This window comes from Magnolia sinica, chromosome 3 (genome assembly GCF_029962835.1).
Source record: "Magnolia sinica isolate HGM2019 chromosome 3, MsV1, whole genome shotgun sequence".
NCBI classification, from domain to species: Eukaryota; Viridiplantae; Streptophyta; class Magnoliopsida; order Magnoliales; family Magnoliaceae; genus Magnolia; species Magnolia sinica.
In genome coordinates, this window is record NC_080575.1 from 83,412,327 (window position 1) to 83,431,449 (window position 19,123).

Consider the following 19,123-nt stretch of genomic DNA (forward strand, 5'->3'; position numbering starts at 1 on the left):
GGAGATCCTTTCTCCATGGAAATGCAAGGTCTAGATAACCCTATCTATGCAAGGAAAATAAACATCATGATGGGATCCATGGAGAATGGCCCCATCATGGAATGATCATGTGAATCAAGGTGGTCAGCGGCCACACATAGGGTCCAAAGTGAGACCCATACCATTAATCGGTAGGCCTCACTTGGCCCATCATCAAAGCATTAAATTTATGCCTATAAATACACCCACCGTTCGATCTTCTTGGTCCGATGGAACGCCGATCTCCTTATGTTTTGCTTTGATGGAAGGTGATGAGAAATGAAGGGATATGATGATCGATCTTAGGATGGGAAGTGGGCCACACACATCACACTTTCTCTCCTTAGAAATCTTGGATGTCCACCATTTTTGTTGCTTGGAAATTGTGAAGAGAAAGAGGGAGAGAATGGGTGGTTGTAAGAGAGAGGTGATGGTGTGATTGATAGATGTGAGGTGATAGTTGTACTTGACATGTATGGGTGTGTAAGAGAGAGAGAGGGAGAGAGTTGACTTTGGGGTTGCTCTTGTACCTGACATGAGGTGATTGATTGATTGATGAGACATGTTGTAGAGATTCTCTTGGGATTGCAAACGCGCGGTGTTTTCCTCAAACTGAACGCAGGCACACATCTCCTAGCTAGGGTATCGAATCGATATGCAAGATGCGGCATTAGAACCGCGACGACAGTGCAGTCACAATAATACAAGTCTCGAATTAAGTCAACTTAGATTTATGGGATATGACTTAGGGTCACACGCAAACATCGATTATAGGTCCCAAATTGTCAAAATTCAACAGGGAGGATCGCTGGAGTTGACGGAACAGTACGGGCTAGGATACGAGTCTTACAACTCTTCCCTCCTAATAAAAATTTTGTCCTCAAAATTTAAAATAGAACACGACCAATACAGAGCTCACCAAGTGAAGGAAATCCTATCAGAACACAATATCCCAACATAGTCAAACACCTAAGAGATGGGGACAACACCCACGAATCTCAGCCTCTTGCTCCCAGGATGCCTCATCAACACTACGATGACCTTACTGAACCTCGGATCTCGGATTAAAAGCGATCAAAACTAGAATACTATGTAGCCTCATAATCTTAATGGTTGGGAGCTATATCAGAAAATCTCTAAGTTATTTGAACTCGGGGATCTAACCATTCTAAGTTCTCAACAATCATATAGTGAAGGGCAGCTATTAACAGATATGTGATGTTATCTTCAAGTATTCCCAAGTTATACTCTGATACCATCTTCTGTCACGCCCCAAACCCAAAAATCGGATTCACAGGAATCCTTATTACTGAATCTGGTGCCAACTGCCTCCGTAGTATCCCATTCTCAGCTCCTAGCGCCCAAATGCCAGGTTCTGATCCTTGGATCCTACAAGGAGGACTTTCCAACGTACATTTATCTCGTAAGAAGCATAACCACAAGTTTACCGAAATCACGAAGGCAACATCATCATCACATATCCACTAATATAAACATTTGAATACAGTGCTAAAAGGGAAATACATATATATCAAAAATCAAAGCTCCTGAAAACTGCCACATGCTCCAAGCTCAACGCTGCTGCGACTTAACGCCAGTTGTACGCATCTATCATGCATAAGCTTATTGAAAGCTTAGAGGGTGGTGAAAGTGTGTGCAAGGTAAGTGCCAAGTATACAATAAAGCCCATAAATCATACATCATCGGAATAAGCAGAAATACTGACAAGATCATGAATCATACAATATCAGAGTAAGCGGAAATATACTTGGTAAGTCCGTGAGTCATATAATATCAGGGTATGCAATACAGATCATAATGAGCTAAATATCATATACTATGGATGCAATGCAATATGCAAATCATGATAAGTTTGTCTAAGCCATATAACTGCAGAAACGTAGCAATCCAAAATGCCATATGCCGTGGATGACATGCAATATGCGATGCGAATGAAATGACCAAGCTGGAGTGAAGTCGGGATGATAGTAAGTAGTATCGCAGGCTATGGGGTCCATCACAAGGGAATTCTATCCAAACCAGTCCCATACCTAAATTTGGATAGTCAAACATAATATGGTAAACTCCTAATCTTAGGTTATTCGCTTGCCACAACCGAAATTCTGGCCATTGCGAAGGTACACGTAACAAATAGTTATGCACCACTAGCCCGAGTGGATAGTGAATGGATGAATGAATGAGTATGCAACTCCTGCTCAGTAACCTGCCAGCACAGTAGCCTACCAACTACTAGTAGCTCATTTAGGCCTCAGCCCCGCCCAAATCACACCCGCCCACATCAGCGTCCGCCCACGTACGCCCGCCCACATGTGCAACAGTGACGAGGTGTCATAATATCATATTAGTCCTCATATCAAGTCCACATATCAGTATTGTTCCTCTCTGGAGAATCATAGGGGTCTATTACACTCCACACTGATAGCCGCCTCCCTAGCCGCACAACCCAATGAGTGGAAGAGACCACACTATTTGCCTGACCAGTAGCCTACCAATACCTACTCGGCTCATCAATAGCGGACTCATTTGTGAGCTGGTCAAACTCAGCCTAGCTTATAGCATGCTCACTTGGGCGGATAAGCCCACACCCCCTTCCAACCGACCACGACAAAATGGGAGATGCAGCTTATTGGTATTCGGCACTCGGGCGCTCATGTATCCACTCGGTCTAGACGTTAGGGGGTCTCCTGGCCTCAAAGGTTCTGGGACTTTCACCTAAGGACATCCTAAGTGCCCACAGTGCTAAAACCAAGTATTTCGGGTGTCCCATTAGGCCATTCACGATGTGCCTATAGAAGCCACAGCTCTGATGTCACTAGGGCATACAATGACCATGTCACACATATGTGAGATGCATGAGTCACACCGTCCAGTTATGCAGCAATCCTACGCGTATCGCACGCTCATGTAGGTAACTCCTAGCAGTGAGTCCCATGAATAGTCTGCCTATTGGCATATGCTATGATTAGTCACTAATCATATCAAGCATACATATGATGCGTATGAGCATGAATCATGGAGTTACACTAAACATATTATAAGGTGATGAACTATCCTCACAACGAAGATAGGCCTTGATGGCCTATACGCAACAAGTATGGGCCTATCAATGGGCCCTAGGGAGAGTTATAAGGGGGACATCTAACCAACATTATTCTTACAATGTGGACGTCAAACCATCATTGCTCCCAAGCTACGGCCTGCCATAAACATCATTACATAAACCATGGTGGAATTAAACATCGCAATGGACCTTATATACATCCCATTGGGCCTTGACCCATGGGCCTCAAATACATCAAATGGGCCGCATCACATGGGCCTTATATATATCAAGGTGGCCCTCAACGGACGGGCCTTATACACATAAAGGTGGGCCTCAACAATGGACCTTGTACACATCAAGGTGGGCCTCAACAATGGGCTTTATAAATTCCCAAAAATGAATCATATTGAAGGATCATTTGGACCATACCACAAATAGCAATAAAGATAATAATTTTCACGGTTAAATAAATCACAGGGCCCACTATAAAGTTTATTTCCCAACCAATCTAATCATAAGGTCATAAAGACCTGGATTAAGAGGGGAAAACAAATATCATATAGGTCCAAACCCTGTAGCCCAAGGGTTTTAATGGTGGACGTTCAAACCCACTATTTTTGTGGTGTGGTCCACTTGATTGATGGTTGAACACATCACGAAGTGGCCCGCCATGATGAATTTGAGATCCAACCTATTCATAAGTTAACCTAGTAATAGATTAAGTGAAAATAAATATTAGCTTTATTAAAAACTATGTTGGCCCATAGAAGTTTGAATGGTGGACGTCACTGTCCACTATTTAAATGATGGGTTCCACTTGAACCTTAGATCTGACTTATTTTTAGTCTCAAGCCTATAAGACGAGGTTACCAAATGGTTGGACGGTTGGATGCAACACATGCATCATGGTGGGTCCCATAGATGGACGGCGTGGATGAAGTAGGTGGGACCCACAGACCTGGTGACGCCACTACAGCAGCTACGTAGCTGGAGTGAGGTACACCAGCCGTCCCACCTCCCACATGTGGGGATGGAGTGAGTAAAACACTTATATCATGTGGAGCCCACAATAACATTTATCTGCCATCCAATCTGTTAATAAGGTCACGCAGACCCAGATGAAGGGGAAAAACAAATTTCATATCAATCCAAAACCTCTGTGACAACCCAAAAGGGTTTCAAGGGCAAACGTTCCATCCTCACTGTTCCTATGACGTGGGCCACGTGAGTTATGTATAAGGCTAATATTTGGGGGCACCCCATATATAAAGGGGACCCATCAAATGCACGGTGTTGATGTGCAGCACCCATCATGGTGGGGCCCATGGCTGGGACCCAACGGTCCCTGCCTCCCCTTCACGTCCCAGCGCAGGACGCTGCTGTGCGTCCCTGGACGTTAGCAGCAGCACCTGCTGGTTATTTTTTTATTTTTAATTTTAAAACAATTTTTCTATGATTTTTCACAGGTGGGGTCGGCATCAGAAAAATCTAACCCATCCATTGGTTTCTATGGCCCAAGTTAGACTCATCAAACCCAATATTCGATATGTTTTGGGGTTCAGAAACATCAGGGTGGATTTCAATGGTACAAACACTGTTTTCTATGCTATGGCCTGCCAGATAGTCGGATTGGCTTCAGTTTTCGGCTCAACGCCTAAAATGGGATGAGAAATAGGATGGACAGCGTGGATTGGGCCCATACATCAAGGTGGGGCCTGCATGAGTGGCCCTCTCCAAAGCTTATTAAATCAAGCTAATATTTTTATTTTCAATTCACATCCAGCGTCCCTGGACGCTGGACGGTTTGGGCACAACACATAGATATAAGGTGGGCCCTGCTCAGGTGGGCCACCAAATGGTTGGATGGTGTGGATAAGACATACATCAAGTGGGGTACATCCAGGTGGGCCACACGGCCACATCATCACACACAACAAAAGTGAGAGAGAGAGAGAGATTAAGTGATGGAGGGACCCCGGCACTATGAGCCCTTCCTTCTATGATTTACAACATACATCAAGTGGGTCCCATTACATATGGGTCCACTGATCAAAATCAACGGTGGAGATCCTTTCTCCACCGAAATGCAAGGTCTAGATGACCCTATCCATGCAAGGAAAATAAATATCATGATGGGGTCCATGGAGAATGGCCCCATCATGGAATGATCATGAGAATCAAGGTGGGCCATCGGCCACACCTAGGGTCCAAAGTGAGATACATACCATCAATCGGTAGGCCTCACTTGGCCCATCATCAAAGCATTAAATCTAGGCCTATAAATACACCCACCGTTTGATCTTCTTGGTCCGATGGAACGTCGATCTCCTTGTGTCTCACTTTAATGGAAGGTGACGAGAAATGAAGGACTAGGATGATGGATCTTGGTATGGGCAGTGGACCACACACATCACACTTTCTCTCCTTGGAAATGCTTAGACGTTCACCATTTTTGTTGCTTGGAAATTGTGAAGAGAAGGAGAGAGAGAGAGAGAGAGAGAGAGAGAGAGAGAGAATGGGTGGTTGTAAGAGGGAGGTGATGGGTGTGATTGATAGATGTGAGGTGATAGTTGTATTTGACATATATGGGTGTGTAAGAGAGAGAGATGGATAGAGTTGACTTTAAGGTTGCTCTAGTACTTGACATGAGGTGATTGATTGATTGATGGGACATGTTGTAAAGATTCTCTTGGGATTGCAAACACGCGGTGTTTTCCTCGAACTGAATGCGGGCCCACATCTCCTGGCCAGGGTATCGGATCGGTATGCAAGACACGGTGTTGGAACCATAGCGACGGTGCAGTCGCAATAGTATAAGTCTCAATTTAAGCCAACTCAGATCTATGGGATATGACTTAGGGTTGCGTGCAAATGTCGATTATAGGTTGCGAATTACCGGAATTCGACGGGGAGGATCGCGGGAGTCGATGAAACAATATGGGCTAGGATACGGGTCTTACAACTCCCTTGTCATATCATTCTATCTACCAATAGATCGAGGATGTAGTGAATGTAACCATGTCTTAGCTTTCTCTTTTCAAAAAAAGGAAAGAGTTTCAACCTAACCGTGTCATCAGACACATTAGAAAAGTATAAAGTAGCTATGATCTCATCAAACTCTTTCAGTTGTAAATATGAATTTTTTTACTCAAGCCCATAACATTTAAGAAGGACTTGGATCACCCCTAGCTTGATATCCATGTGTCCTACATTCTCAGGAAAAACCATGCATGAGGGCATACTTACCCCCGCCGGTTGTAAATAATTTTGTAAAGTACGAGGCGGGGGTGCTTGATGCACCTCATTCTCATCTTGGATGTCCTCTACCCTAGGTTGGGGTAGAAGAGGTTGGTTTACATCCATCACTTTAATTAACTCAGGGGATCTCGAGTGGTGTCTAGTCCTGTGATGGATAGTCAACCCCTCAACCAATCCTCCTTCATTCAAGAGATGTTGAGTGTTTTCATGAACGTGTTTTCATGAACCCACTTGGGCATGAAACACTCGCAGCCCCCAATTCAGATTCTAAACCTAACCTAAAAGAAAGAAAGGAAATAGAGATCTAGAAAGAAAGTAGAAAAGAGTTGGAAAGAAGTTACCAAATTCAAAGTTTCTAAGTTAGATCCTACAAAATAAAACAAAACAAGTTAGTCTCTTAAAATAGATAGTCTAAGAATAGAAAGTAAACTATTTTCTTAAAAAAAAGGAAGAATTCTAAAGATATCCAAAAATAGAAAGTTTCTAAAAACAAATTAGGAAATCTCTAAACCTAAATTAGAAAGTAAGAAAGTTTCTAAAAGAAAACCTAGAATAGAAATTTCTAAAAAATAGAAAAAAAAATTCTAATCTAAAAATAGAAGATGGAAAAACTAGAAAATTAGAAAGGGATTACCAATTTAGAAGGTCTATTTCAGAATCCTACAAAATAGGAAAGTTAGGTTAGTTTTTATAAATCAAATAGAAAAACCTAAATCTAGAAAAACTCTAATCTTAACCTAATTCTAAAACTAGCTAATCCCAGAAAAATTTAATCGTCAGTCCCCGGCAACGGCGCCAAAAACTTGTTCACACCCCAGGTATAGGATTGTGATGTAGTAATAATCTCAATAAGACCGAGGTCGAATCAACAGGGACTGAACCTTGTACGTATTCTGAAAGTAACCAGAACTAGAACTAGGCTAAGATGTAATCTAAATCAGAAGGATCTAGGAGAAGAATTGTGATGTATTTAAACTAAAAGTTGTAAATTTAAAGGTGGGAAACTAGGGTGCCAAGGTTCCACTTGTAGAGATCAGGGAGATTTATGTTTGATCCACGAACATAACTAGAATTAGAGTCCTATATCTTCATCCAGTTGGAAGATATAACATTAAAAATCAAATCTGAACTTCCTTTGATCTAGTTTTCAATAGATAAGAGGTATAAGAATTAGAATGGATTCCATCACAAAACCATGCCCATGAGACAAAGAAAATAACATAATTAAACCAATCCACAACCAATCCAAAAGATGTATGAATGTTAGGAAGGATTCCATCATCTAACCATGTCCAAGGGGCAATGGCGAACAACAGGGCTTCCTAATTTCATAATCAAAAGAATAAAAAGGAAATACTCAAAGCCATCACAGCTCTATTGTAATTGTAGTCATAACAAACCATTAAAAACTAAAGACATTCCATATAATCAAACTAGAATAAAAATCAGTTCAAGTTAAACATCAATCAAAAGGCACAAACAAAAAGTCTCTCATCACGCCACAAGCTTCACCTCTTAGCCTTAGCTAAGAGGCTTAGCCAGACATAGACGTGATGAAGCTATTATCTCTAAACAATTTCATAGAAAAATAAAGAAAGAAAATAAAGAAGAAGAAGGAAACTTAAAGCCGTCTAGGCCTTCCTCTCTCTCCTTCTCTATCACGTGCAACCAAGATATATCCCTTCTCTCTCTCTCTTTCTCCTCCTTATATAGAGGAAGTAAGGACAGTCATGGCTGAGTCGGTGGGTAGACGTTTACGCAGCACAAAACGTCGTGTGGAAGTCATGCGTAACCTGTACGTAGGCAAAACGCAAAATGAGTTGCGTTTGGAGGCAATTTTGAAATTGTGGACGTTTCAAATGCGGGATCTGGCTTTTTAGTGGGGTTAAAGACCCCTTCTTTTAGCTTCTTGACGGTCTGGATTGTGGATCCGACTACGATCAAGATCACACAACAGGCCATGAAAGCCAGACGTCTGAATATACATTTATTGCGGCCGTTCTTGCGCTGCGAAGCTCGGTGGGCCCCCTATTGATGTTTTCTTAGAAATTCGATACGTTCATTAGATTCTTAGAGAAAAACTAGTTTGGAAGAAGTGGTTTTTATCGAGTTTTTGTGCGGTCCACTACATCAAACTAACTCACCGTTAATCTTACTTTTTTCGATGATCCACGTGCGTACACGTGCATGGGGCCAAAAGACCACCTAGGTGAGGGTTACGCCTACCCCAGAGACACAATGGATGGTCCAGATCATAAAAATATATGATGGGTGGGGCCCACAATAAAAAACTGAATGGCGTGCATTAGACGCTGTTACGTCTTTGGAATTTTTTTGAGAAATCCTTGGTCAGTGCTTGCTGACTGAGTTCTTGAAAACCGGTGCGCGGCTGGAGCGCCCGCGCTGTACCCGTGCAATACATAGGTGGGTCCCACGATGATGTATATGAGAAATCCACGCCGTCCATTTATTTTTGCACCCCGTTTAATGGGTTGAGACCAAAATTGAAGCATATCCAGATATCAGGTGGCCTACAAATCAAAGATTTGGTGGCTGATCTATCTGTTTGGCCACTTTCACAAGGTTTCAATGGCTAAAATTTTTTTTATGGTTAATTTATGGTCCTGAGGCCATATATAAATTTTTGAGTCGAATGGATGGTGGGAACCTTGTGATCTTGCATTCTGGATGATTTTTGGGCCCGTTTAACGTGAGTGACCTAATTTTCTCAGATTTTTAGCATGTAATTTCTTTGATCTCAGTCTCCTGGAGTCCGTCCCTTGCCTTGGTGACTTCAGAGCGTCAAATCCATGCTTTTAGTACCCTTTTTCACTCCAGGCTCCTAAATACACCTCGCATCACAAACACGATTAAAATGGGCCGTTAAACAGTATCATGTTCGTAAATTCAGGTAATAACTGGGGTCTAATATGCAATATTTGACCCTCAACACCTGATAAAGTCATACCGGATAATGCTATAATGATTCAATTAAATAAAGAGTTTTCGAAGACTATAATTCCATTTCGTCTAACTACAAAGTATACAATTGAAGAAATTACATGATGGGTCGATCGTCGGTCAAGGCCAAGTTCACAAATAGTGTGCGGCAGCGTGAGGAGAGTCCGTGAGATCATGATAATCGGTGTTTTGTTAATATGTCCGAAGTAATAGTACAGACTGATCACGTAACTAAAGATGGTATTAAAATAAAGGATTTGAAGTTAAATCCAGAGAAATTGAATGATTCTGAAGCTCAAGTTCAAGATCCTCTACTAGAGGAAAACTTAGGAATGAAACAACATCCCAAGCCTATTTTTATTAGTGGATTATTAGATTCCAAAATACAGGCCGAATTCATCAAATTACTTAAAGAGTTCACCGATTACTTTACTTGTGGCTATCATGAGTTGTTTAGATTAAACTGACATTTGGTTGAACACAGGCTATCCATGAAATAAGGCTATCGGCCACATAAATGGATGCCTAGGCAAATGACATAAAAGATAAATGAAGAAATCGAGCGAATTTTGAAATCAGGTTTCATTAAACCAATCAAATATGCTGAATGGATTTTAAACATAATACATGTTATTAAGAAGAATGGTAAGCTCAGAGTATGCATTGATTTTTAGAATTAAAATCGAGGCACACAAAAGGATGAGAACCCTATATATACGACTGATTAGCTGATCGATCTGGCAATTAGACATCAAATGGTATCCATTATGGATGGCCATACTGGATAAAATCAAATAAATATTATAGTGGAAGATATCCCAAAGATAAAATTCAAATGTCTTGGTCCTTTATGCATGTTTTGTTGGGTCATAATGACATTTGGGCTTAAAAATGCAGGATCTATTTATGAAAGAGCTATGAACATCAATTTTCATGATATGATCAGTTGATTCATGAAAATCTATATTGATAACGTGGTGGTTAAATTAGTCGATTTGACTGAACATCTCGACCACTTACGAAAGTCATTTGAAAGAATGAGGATTCATTTTGGTGTATCAGTTGATTTTTATTTTTTTTTTGGGAATTTATGGTACATCATAGAGGAATCAAAATCAATTAGCATAAGGCGTGAGCAATAATAGATGCTCAGCCGCCAAAAACTAAAATTGAGTTACAAAGGTTTCTTATCAAGGTTAACTTTATGTAAAATTTTATTTCTAAATGCAGTAGAAAAACTAATGTGTTTTTAATTTGTTTAAGCTAAAATAAGGAGATGAATTTAGATGGGAGGCAGAGTATCAGTAGACTTTCGATAGCATTAAATATTATTTGTCTAGGTTACCAATGTTGATGCCGTCAATAAAGGGTCAACTGCTCAAGTTGTATATCATAGCTTCTGCAGAATTGGTTGGAACTCTATTTACACAAGACGACAATGATTGAAAAGAACATGCAATCTATTATCTTAATTAAACATTGTTAGATACCGAAAGACATTATTCTGCCATGGAAAAATTATGTTTATCATTGTACTTCGCGATTACAAAATTACGACATTATTTGTTGGTTGAAATATTTAATGCAATTTAGTGACTGGTTTAATAAAGAATATGTTAAATTGGCCGATTCTAAATGGCTAAATTGGAAAATGGATTCTTGTATTATCTGAGTTTGATTTAGTATATGTGCCATAAAGGGTTATGAAAGGACATGCCATAGAAGATTTCTTTCATGATTATCCTTCAGACATGAAAAGACAACTTCCTTTAGAGACCTTAGACTTATATGTGGATTATCGGTCACCCTGAAAACTGATATTTGGTGGTTTGAGAACAGATAAAGGATTAGGAGCAGGGATTGTTTTGATCGATGTAACACCCCGAACATTTCAATACCCGAGTATTGAAAGTTCTCGAGTGTCACCATGAAGTTTAACTTAGAATGGACATTTGTACGATACCAAATTTAGCTATCCTAACCTTACCTCTATTCTCCAACATGAATCTGACCATTGGAAATGATCTTCATCCATAGATCAAGTCATCCGACCATTGAGTTTTATGTCCAAGTGCTCCCACTTGTCCATCATAACCAACTATTCAGCCAACTATCCATCGATAGGTAAAGATATTTGACTGTCAACTTTGAGTTTCGACTATCCAATCATAGTAAATTAACTACTTGATATCTGTATCCGCTCGTACACGTATCAAGTTGAAATTCTTATTCATTTATCTTGTTCACCACCTATGAATATGCTTAACTCACCATCAAAACTACAATCTTATAAACTTACACATATGAACAAGTCACTTGAATCTAACGGTATACATGTTCTGCCTCTTGATCACTCCAAAAACCCACCAGTGATCATCCGTTTACAAAATTAACCATACACCCACTTACATACATGATCAGAGTACTAACCATCAAGTTTTTCTATTTTTAACATGTCGTCTGACCATCCATTATGTTGGTTGATATATATACATTCCCTTAATTAATTTGGTGAATAATTCTTTATTCATAATGATTTAGATATAAGTTGTTTTGTAAGAATTACTTAGAAATGTGCCTATAACTATGTAGAACCATTAGATTTCTCAAAACTCTCATATCAGCAATAATTACGAAAATGCATTAACTTATACCCTTAAATTCTAAATCACGTGATTCTCATGATCCGTTTGATGTGAAATTTTATAGCATACCTATGTATCATAAATTAATCATACATGTCAAATTTATGCCCTTAAATCATTGTAAAATTAAATGACCCAATTGATAAATCAAGCCCTTAACCGTTGATTTTAGTGTCCATCGAGTGAAGAAACCTCGTGGGTAGTCGTAGTAGGATATTTCTGTTCATATGAATGACTTGAATTGCTCATAATATGGACCAAGCGAGAAATATGAAGACCCCACTTTGGTAGACTTTTCCTTAGGCGCCAACTTATCCTTTCGAGGCTTACCAACTCCTTATAAATTCGGATCTTTCGATTTAACCACTTCCTGCCGTCTGTCACACCTAAAATTTGGACCACACTATGGTCTCATATGATTACGAGGTTATACTAAATTTAGACCCCAATCAATGATCCTACACCGTTGAATATTGAAGCTAGTTCCTTCCTTTTGGTACAAAAGGTGAAATTTTAGATTTATGCCTTTTTCCACCATTGATCAGCCACCAAATTTTATCTAACTATTTGCATATCATATTTACACATTTCTCTCAAAATGGGCCTTAATCAATAAGTGTGGACCTATAATTGAGAGCAAGTTTGTTTTGCCACTCGTCAGGAGAGTTTTCAAGATAGGCCAATCTAAAGAAAGAAAATCATATATCCAGGCCCTATTTAACGACCTCGATACACTAGACGAATTAGATTTAAAGAAAGATCGCTACAAAATATCAAATTGGAGAAACCCAATACAAGTGGGATGTGAAATACACCCCCTCTCACAAGCCAACTCCTTTATAAAAGGAGGAGTGGTTCCCCTTATCCTCTCACACGCCATTATCCCACATCTAAGAAAGAGAAAGAGAAAGGGAAAGAGAAAGAGAAAGGGAAAGTGAAAGAGACAGAGAGAGAGAGAGAGAAAAAAAAGAGAAAGCCTAGTCATCCATCCTCCTCCTCCACACGTGTGGTGTTTCCCTCTAGTTAAAGCGATGTTATGATTTATGTAGAAACTTTCCTACATCGAGATCTACCAAGGGTTTAGATCTAAGGCCAAGGTGAGGGATTCCTTTAAGCTGACACTAATTTGAATTGATATAATTTATCTTATTTTTGCATACTCTTATATTACTGTTGTCACGCCCCGAACTCGAAAATCGGGCTCACAAAATTCCTGATCTCCGAATCCGGCGCCGACAGCCTCCGTAGAACCCCATTCTCGGCTCCAGCACCCATTCACCAGGTTTCGATCCTGGGATACTACAAGGAGGATTTATAATCATCAGTCTAATTCATAATGAGCATAACAAAAGCATAACCCACGAACAATAAATACAAGAACACCACCACAAAATCCACTATGATAAAAAACTTTTGAGTACAATGCGTCTGAAAGGAGAAAATACAAGATAATGCAAAAGATAGAAACTCCAAAGCTCGACTGCACGCTCCAACTCTGACAAGGCTACAGCTGGGTCCTGGCGTCACCTGCACGCATCAATCGTGCATAAGCTTATAGGAAGCTTAGAGGGTGGTGTAAGTGTGTGCGCAATATGAGCGTGCTCAGGATGTAAGGTCAGAGAAATGCGGGATCATGGTGATGAGTACATGAATGCAATCAGCCATACCAAGGCTATGCGGTGCAAGATATGAATGTCATCGGCCATAACACGGCCATGCGATGCGAGATGCAACTCAAGCATGCCAATCCTCATCATATATCAGTACAATTCTCATTCTGGATAATCACCGGGGTTCAATACACTCCAAATGGCACTGTCACTCTCCTAGCCTCACAGTCCAAGTGAGCGTAAGAAACCTCACTATCCACCTAGCCAATAGTCTGCCAATACCTATCCGGCACATCGATAGCGGACCCATTCGCGAGCTGGTCAAACTCAGCCTAGTATTGCCCTCTACCCTCGAGCGAGTAAGGCCACACTCCTTTCCAACCGACCACGACACAGTGGGAGACGCGGCCTCCTGGTATTCGGCCCTCATGCGCTCATATATCCACTCGGTCTCGACGTTGGAGTCATCCTCTGGTACCATCGGGTTTAGGGATTTTCACCCAGGGACATCTATGGCGCCCATATGCTAGAACCAAACATTTTCGGTATCCAACCCAGCCACCCACGATGTGCCTGTGGAGGCTATGGCCCTGATGTTGCTAGGGCATATAATGATCATGATCACACAAATGCAAGTGCATGAATCACCCTACCAAACATGCAACAATCCTGCGCGTACCGAGCACTCATGTGGGGCGACTCCGCCTATCAAGGAGCCCATAACGATCTGTCCGAAGGCATATGCTATGATTAGTCACTTCTCATATCAGGCATACATATGATGCGTATGATCATGAATCATGGATCTATGCTATACATGTTATGTGAAGATGGGCCGACTACAGGTATGGGCCTATTAATGGGCCTTAGGGAGAGTCGTAATGCGGACATTTAACCAATATTATCCTCACAATGTGGACATCAAACCAACATTGCTCCCAAGGGATGGCCTTCCATGAATCACACATTGCAATGGGCCTTTTGTACATCTTATTGGGCCTCGACCCATGGGCCTCTAATACATCAAATGGCCTCATACATGGGTCTCACATATATCAAGGTAGGCTCTCAATGACGGGCCACAAATGCATCAACATGGGCTTAGTCACATAGGCTTTGCATACATCACAATGGGCCTCATAATATGGGCCTTATACAAATCAAGGTGGGCTTCAACAATGGGCCTTAAATTATCTCTAAAAGGATTGGACAGTTGGAGGAAACACATGCATCATGATGGAGCCCACTCTGATGGAGGGTATGGTTTACAATACATACATAAGTGGGTCTCATGTGTGGCCTATCATAATGTTTATTTCCCATTCAACCCATTGATAAGGTCATTTAGACCGGGGCCCACAATAATGTTTATTTTAAAAGCAATATAGGGCCCAACATAATGTTTATTTTCCAACCAACTGTTCACGAGGTCATGTGGACCAGGGTAGGACCCGCTGTAATATTTATTTTCCACCCTCCTGGGCCCACGTATAATATTTATTTACATCCAACCTGTACATAAGGCCATGCGGGCCAGGACCCACCATAACGTTCATTCACATCCAACCTGTACATAAGGTCATGTGGGCCAGGGGGTAGGGCCCACTGAAATATTTATTTGCCGCTAACCTGTTGGCTGGTCACGTGGGCAGGAGCCCACCATGACGTTTATTTGGCGTCCAACCTGTTTATAAGGTCATTGGACCTTGGGGGTGGATGTGGGGCCCACCGAAATGTAGTACGCAAATCCAGCCCACCCATTATGTGAGTCCCACCTGACTGACGGTCCATACCAAGTTTCAGCGACATCCAAAACTCAGGTAGGCCCCACCAAATGATTTTATATGTTTTAGGCATGTCTTCACATGATTTTAGATGGTATGGCCTGCCTGAGTTCCGTTTACGGCTGATTTTTGGGGTGGACGGCTGGTCCGAGGGGACCCATCAAATGCACGGTGTTGATGGTCGAAAAGCATCAAGGTGAGGCCCACAGCTGGGGCCGTGAGCCCTAGCCTGTCCGTCCGTCAGCGGCCAGTGCAGGTGTTGCCTGCGCCTGCTGTCAGTAGCAGCGGCGCTGCTGCTGTTGTGTTTGTTTTTTTTTAAAAAAAAAAAACGTTTTTCTGCGGTTTTTCACGGACGGGGCCCGCATCAGCAAGATCCACACCAGCCATTGGATTCCTTGTTCCAAGACTGACCAAAAGAGTCCAATATGCGCCCCATTTTGGGCGAATAGAAGCTTCAAGGTGTGTTTTAATGGTATACACTATTATTCCCTATGGTATGGCCCGTATGATTATCAGATTGATCTCAACTTCCGGCTCAACGCCTGAAATGATCTGAGAAAGAGGATGGACCGCTTGGATTTGACTTATACATCAAGGTGGGGCTTGCATGAGAGGCCCACCACTTCTTTCTCTCTTTTTTATAAAGTACACACACATGCCAGTTAACACTTCACTGTTTGCCAACGTCCAGCATCCAGGGACGCTGGACGGCATACATAAACATATTATTGTGGTGGGTCCCACGTAGATGTGGCCCACCAACATATATACATAATATATATATATATATATTATTATATATATATAATACATATTATATTATATATATTATATATATATTATATAAAATATAACATATATATATATATATAAAGCATTGGGCCCATCCAAACAGTGGATGGTGTGGATCATCACCTGCAATAGGGTGGGCCACACCATCTGATGTAGATGGACGGGGTAGATATAACACATATTGGTGGGATCCACACCATCACAACGAAAGAGAGAGAGAGAGAGAGAGAGAGAGAGATATACGGTGAGATAGAGAGGAGGGACCCCGCCACTATGGGCCCTCCATTGATACAACACATACATCAAAATGAGTCCCACAACAAGTGGGCCCTAAAGATCAAGATTTCAATGGTGGATCACCCACCTTTAAGCCTCCTCCTTGCTCCGTTGGCCTCAAATGCTCCTTGCCTTTGCCTTGGACGGTGGATGATGGGAGATTAATGGTGTGGATGAAAGATGAGAGGGTGTAGATGGAAGATGAGAAGGTGGACCACACTTGGGAGGGAGAGGAAAGCTTGGACGTTTGATTTATTTTTTTTTGCTTGGAAGAAATGAGGGAGAGAGAGAGAAGAGATATGATATGGATGGGTGAGGTGTGATGGGTGATGGGTTGGGTTGAAAATTTTGAAAAAGGGGTATAATTGTTGTTGAAAATGGAAAAAAGAGGAATGGTGAGGTGGAAAGAGGGTGGACTTTTGAAAAGGGAGGGAATGGGTTGTAGTACTTGAGGTATGGTTGCATTTATGGTTGATTGATGGGACTAATTGTAGAGATTCCCTCGAAATTCGCAACACGCGGTGTTTCTTCGGAATAAACGCAAATCGACATCTTCTTGCCGGGGTAGCGGTTCGATGCGCGAGTCGCGGCGTTGGAACCGCGGTGATGATGTGGTCACCAAGACATAGGTTTCGGATCGAGCCGACGTCGGTGTGCAGGACCTAACTTAGGATCGCGTGCAAACATCAGATACAGTGCGAAGGTTGCCAGAATTTGACCGGAAGAACCGCGGAAGCTAACGGAACGGTACGGACTAAGATACAGGTCTTACAACTGTAATTTTTCATGCAATTAATTTATGGACTGCTATTAATTATTTATCCGTTTGAGAATTATGGCTAATGTATGATTTTAATTATGCATGATTTTTATTAATTTATGTGGGGTGATGGATACAAATCTTGGCCTTTACCAATTTTAAGAGCGACGCATGCTTTCACTGTATATTGAATTGGCCTTTTACTCGTCTCCCCTTATTTTTGTTGATTTAGCATATTTGCTACTCTTCTTTTTTATTGAGTTAGCTTATTACTACTCTTCTCATTTATTAGGTTAACCATGTGATACCTCCCTTTATGGCTTAGGCATGTGTCTTGAAATTTCAAAACCCTCATGGTTCAACTTATTTCTCTATTGATGCAAGTGATGTATTATAGGCCTCATATATAGTGGTTCATATATATTATCGTGGACATAACATGTTTCGGGTAGTGGACCTCTTGGTCGGCACATAATCCCGTGGGTTAGTGAGTGATGCACAATCGATGTAAGTAAATCGCCATGCATGCTACATCACTTCTCGAGATTGGATGTCGTAAATATTCGCACCATGAACACATCATGTCACATAAATCCTCCAATCGCGTTGTTGTGTCACCTTGAGATGTTCACATAAATCTATGTTAACGTTGGACACACCGATGAATCTCCGTAGTGAAGGCCCGTATCCTAGACCGTACCATTTTATAGGCTTCCACGGTCCTCCCGGTCAAATTTCGGTGACCCTCGACCTGTATTCGATATTTGTGCATGATTCTAAGTTGAGTCCTGTATATCAGAGTCGGCTCGACTCGAAACTTATATTATTGTGACCGCACCGTCGCTGCAGTTCCGACGTCGCGTCTCACGCGCTGAAGCGATACCCAGGCCAGGAGATGTGGGCCCACGTTCAGTTCGAGGAAAATGCCACACATTGCAAATTTTGAGAGAATCTCTACGACATGTCCCATCAATCACATCAATCATAAGGCAAGTACATCCCATCATAAGCCATCACTCACCCATACCTCTCTCTTCACCAAGTCAACAACACCCATACCTAACCATTTCCTTCTTACCAAAAGTCAAAAGAAACCATACCCTCGATCCCATCTCCCTTACAACAACCCATCATCTCTTTCGTTTCTCACTCCATCCCCAAGCACCAAAGGAGAGCCAACGTCCAAGCCTCCTATGAGAGAGTCAAGTGTGCCCCACTCCTTACCACCTTCCTACCTCCCATCCCCACCATCCAAAGTTCATCTCAAACGTTGGAATCGTTCCATTGGAGCTCTAGAGGCTATAGGCGGAAGAAGGAAGAGGAGATCAAAGGTGGGTGTTTCTAGAGTAGATCTTGACCTTTGGATCCTAGTGGGACCCGTGTTGATGTATGTGTTGTAGATCTAAGAGGAGCCCATGGTGTCGGGGGTCCCTTCATTACGCGATTTTTCTCTCTCGTTCTCTCCCTCTTTTTCATTCCTTTTGAATATGAGGTGGCCGTGTGGCCAACCCGAATGGATCCCACATGATGTATGGAATTCACCCATGCCGTCCGTCCATCTAGATGGGACCCACCATGCTGTATGTGTGAGATCCACACCGTTCAGGTCATGAGGCCGCATGATGTAAGTGTTTTACCCACGCTGGTCATCAGCCATGGGGTCTGCCTAGATAGCATGTGGTGTCTATGCATGTGGACCCACCTAATTTGCACCGTTAATTCGTTGGGTTGCTGGGCAGCAGCTCAACAGCTCATAGCTGTTATATATAACGTCGGTAAGCTCTGTGGGCTAATTGATGTACGTATTCTATACACACCGCCCACCTATGTTATGTGGACCCCACCACCACAGCATGTATTGCACGTGTGGGGTGGCCACGTGTACATGGACCCCACCTGAAGCATGCGTCCATCCATGCTGGAGCTCAGATGATGCATGAGTTTTATATTCCCAC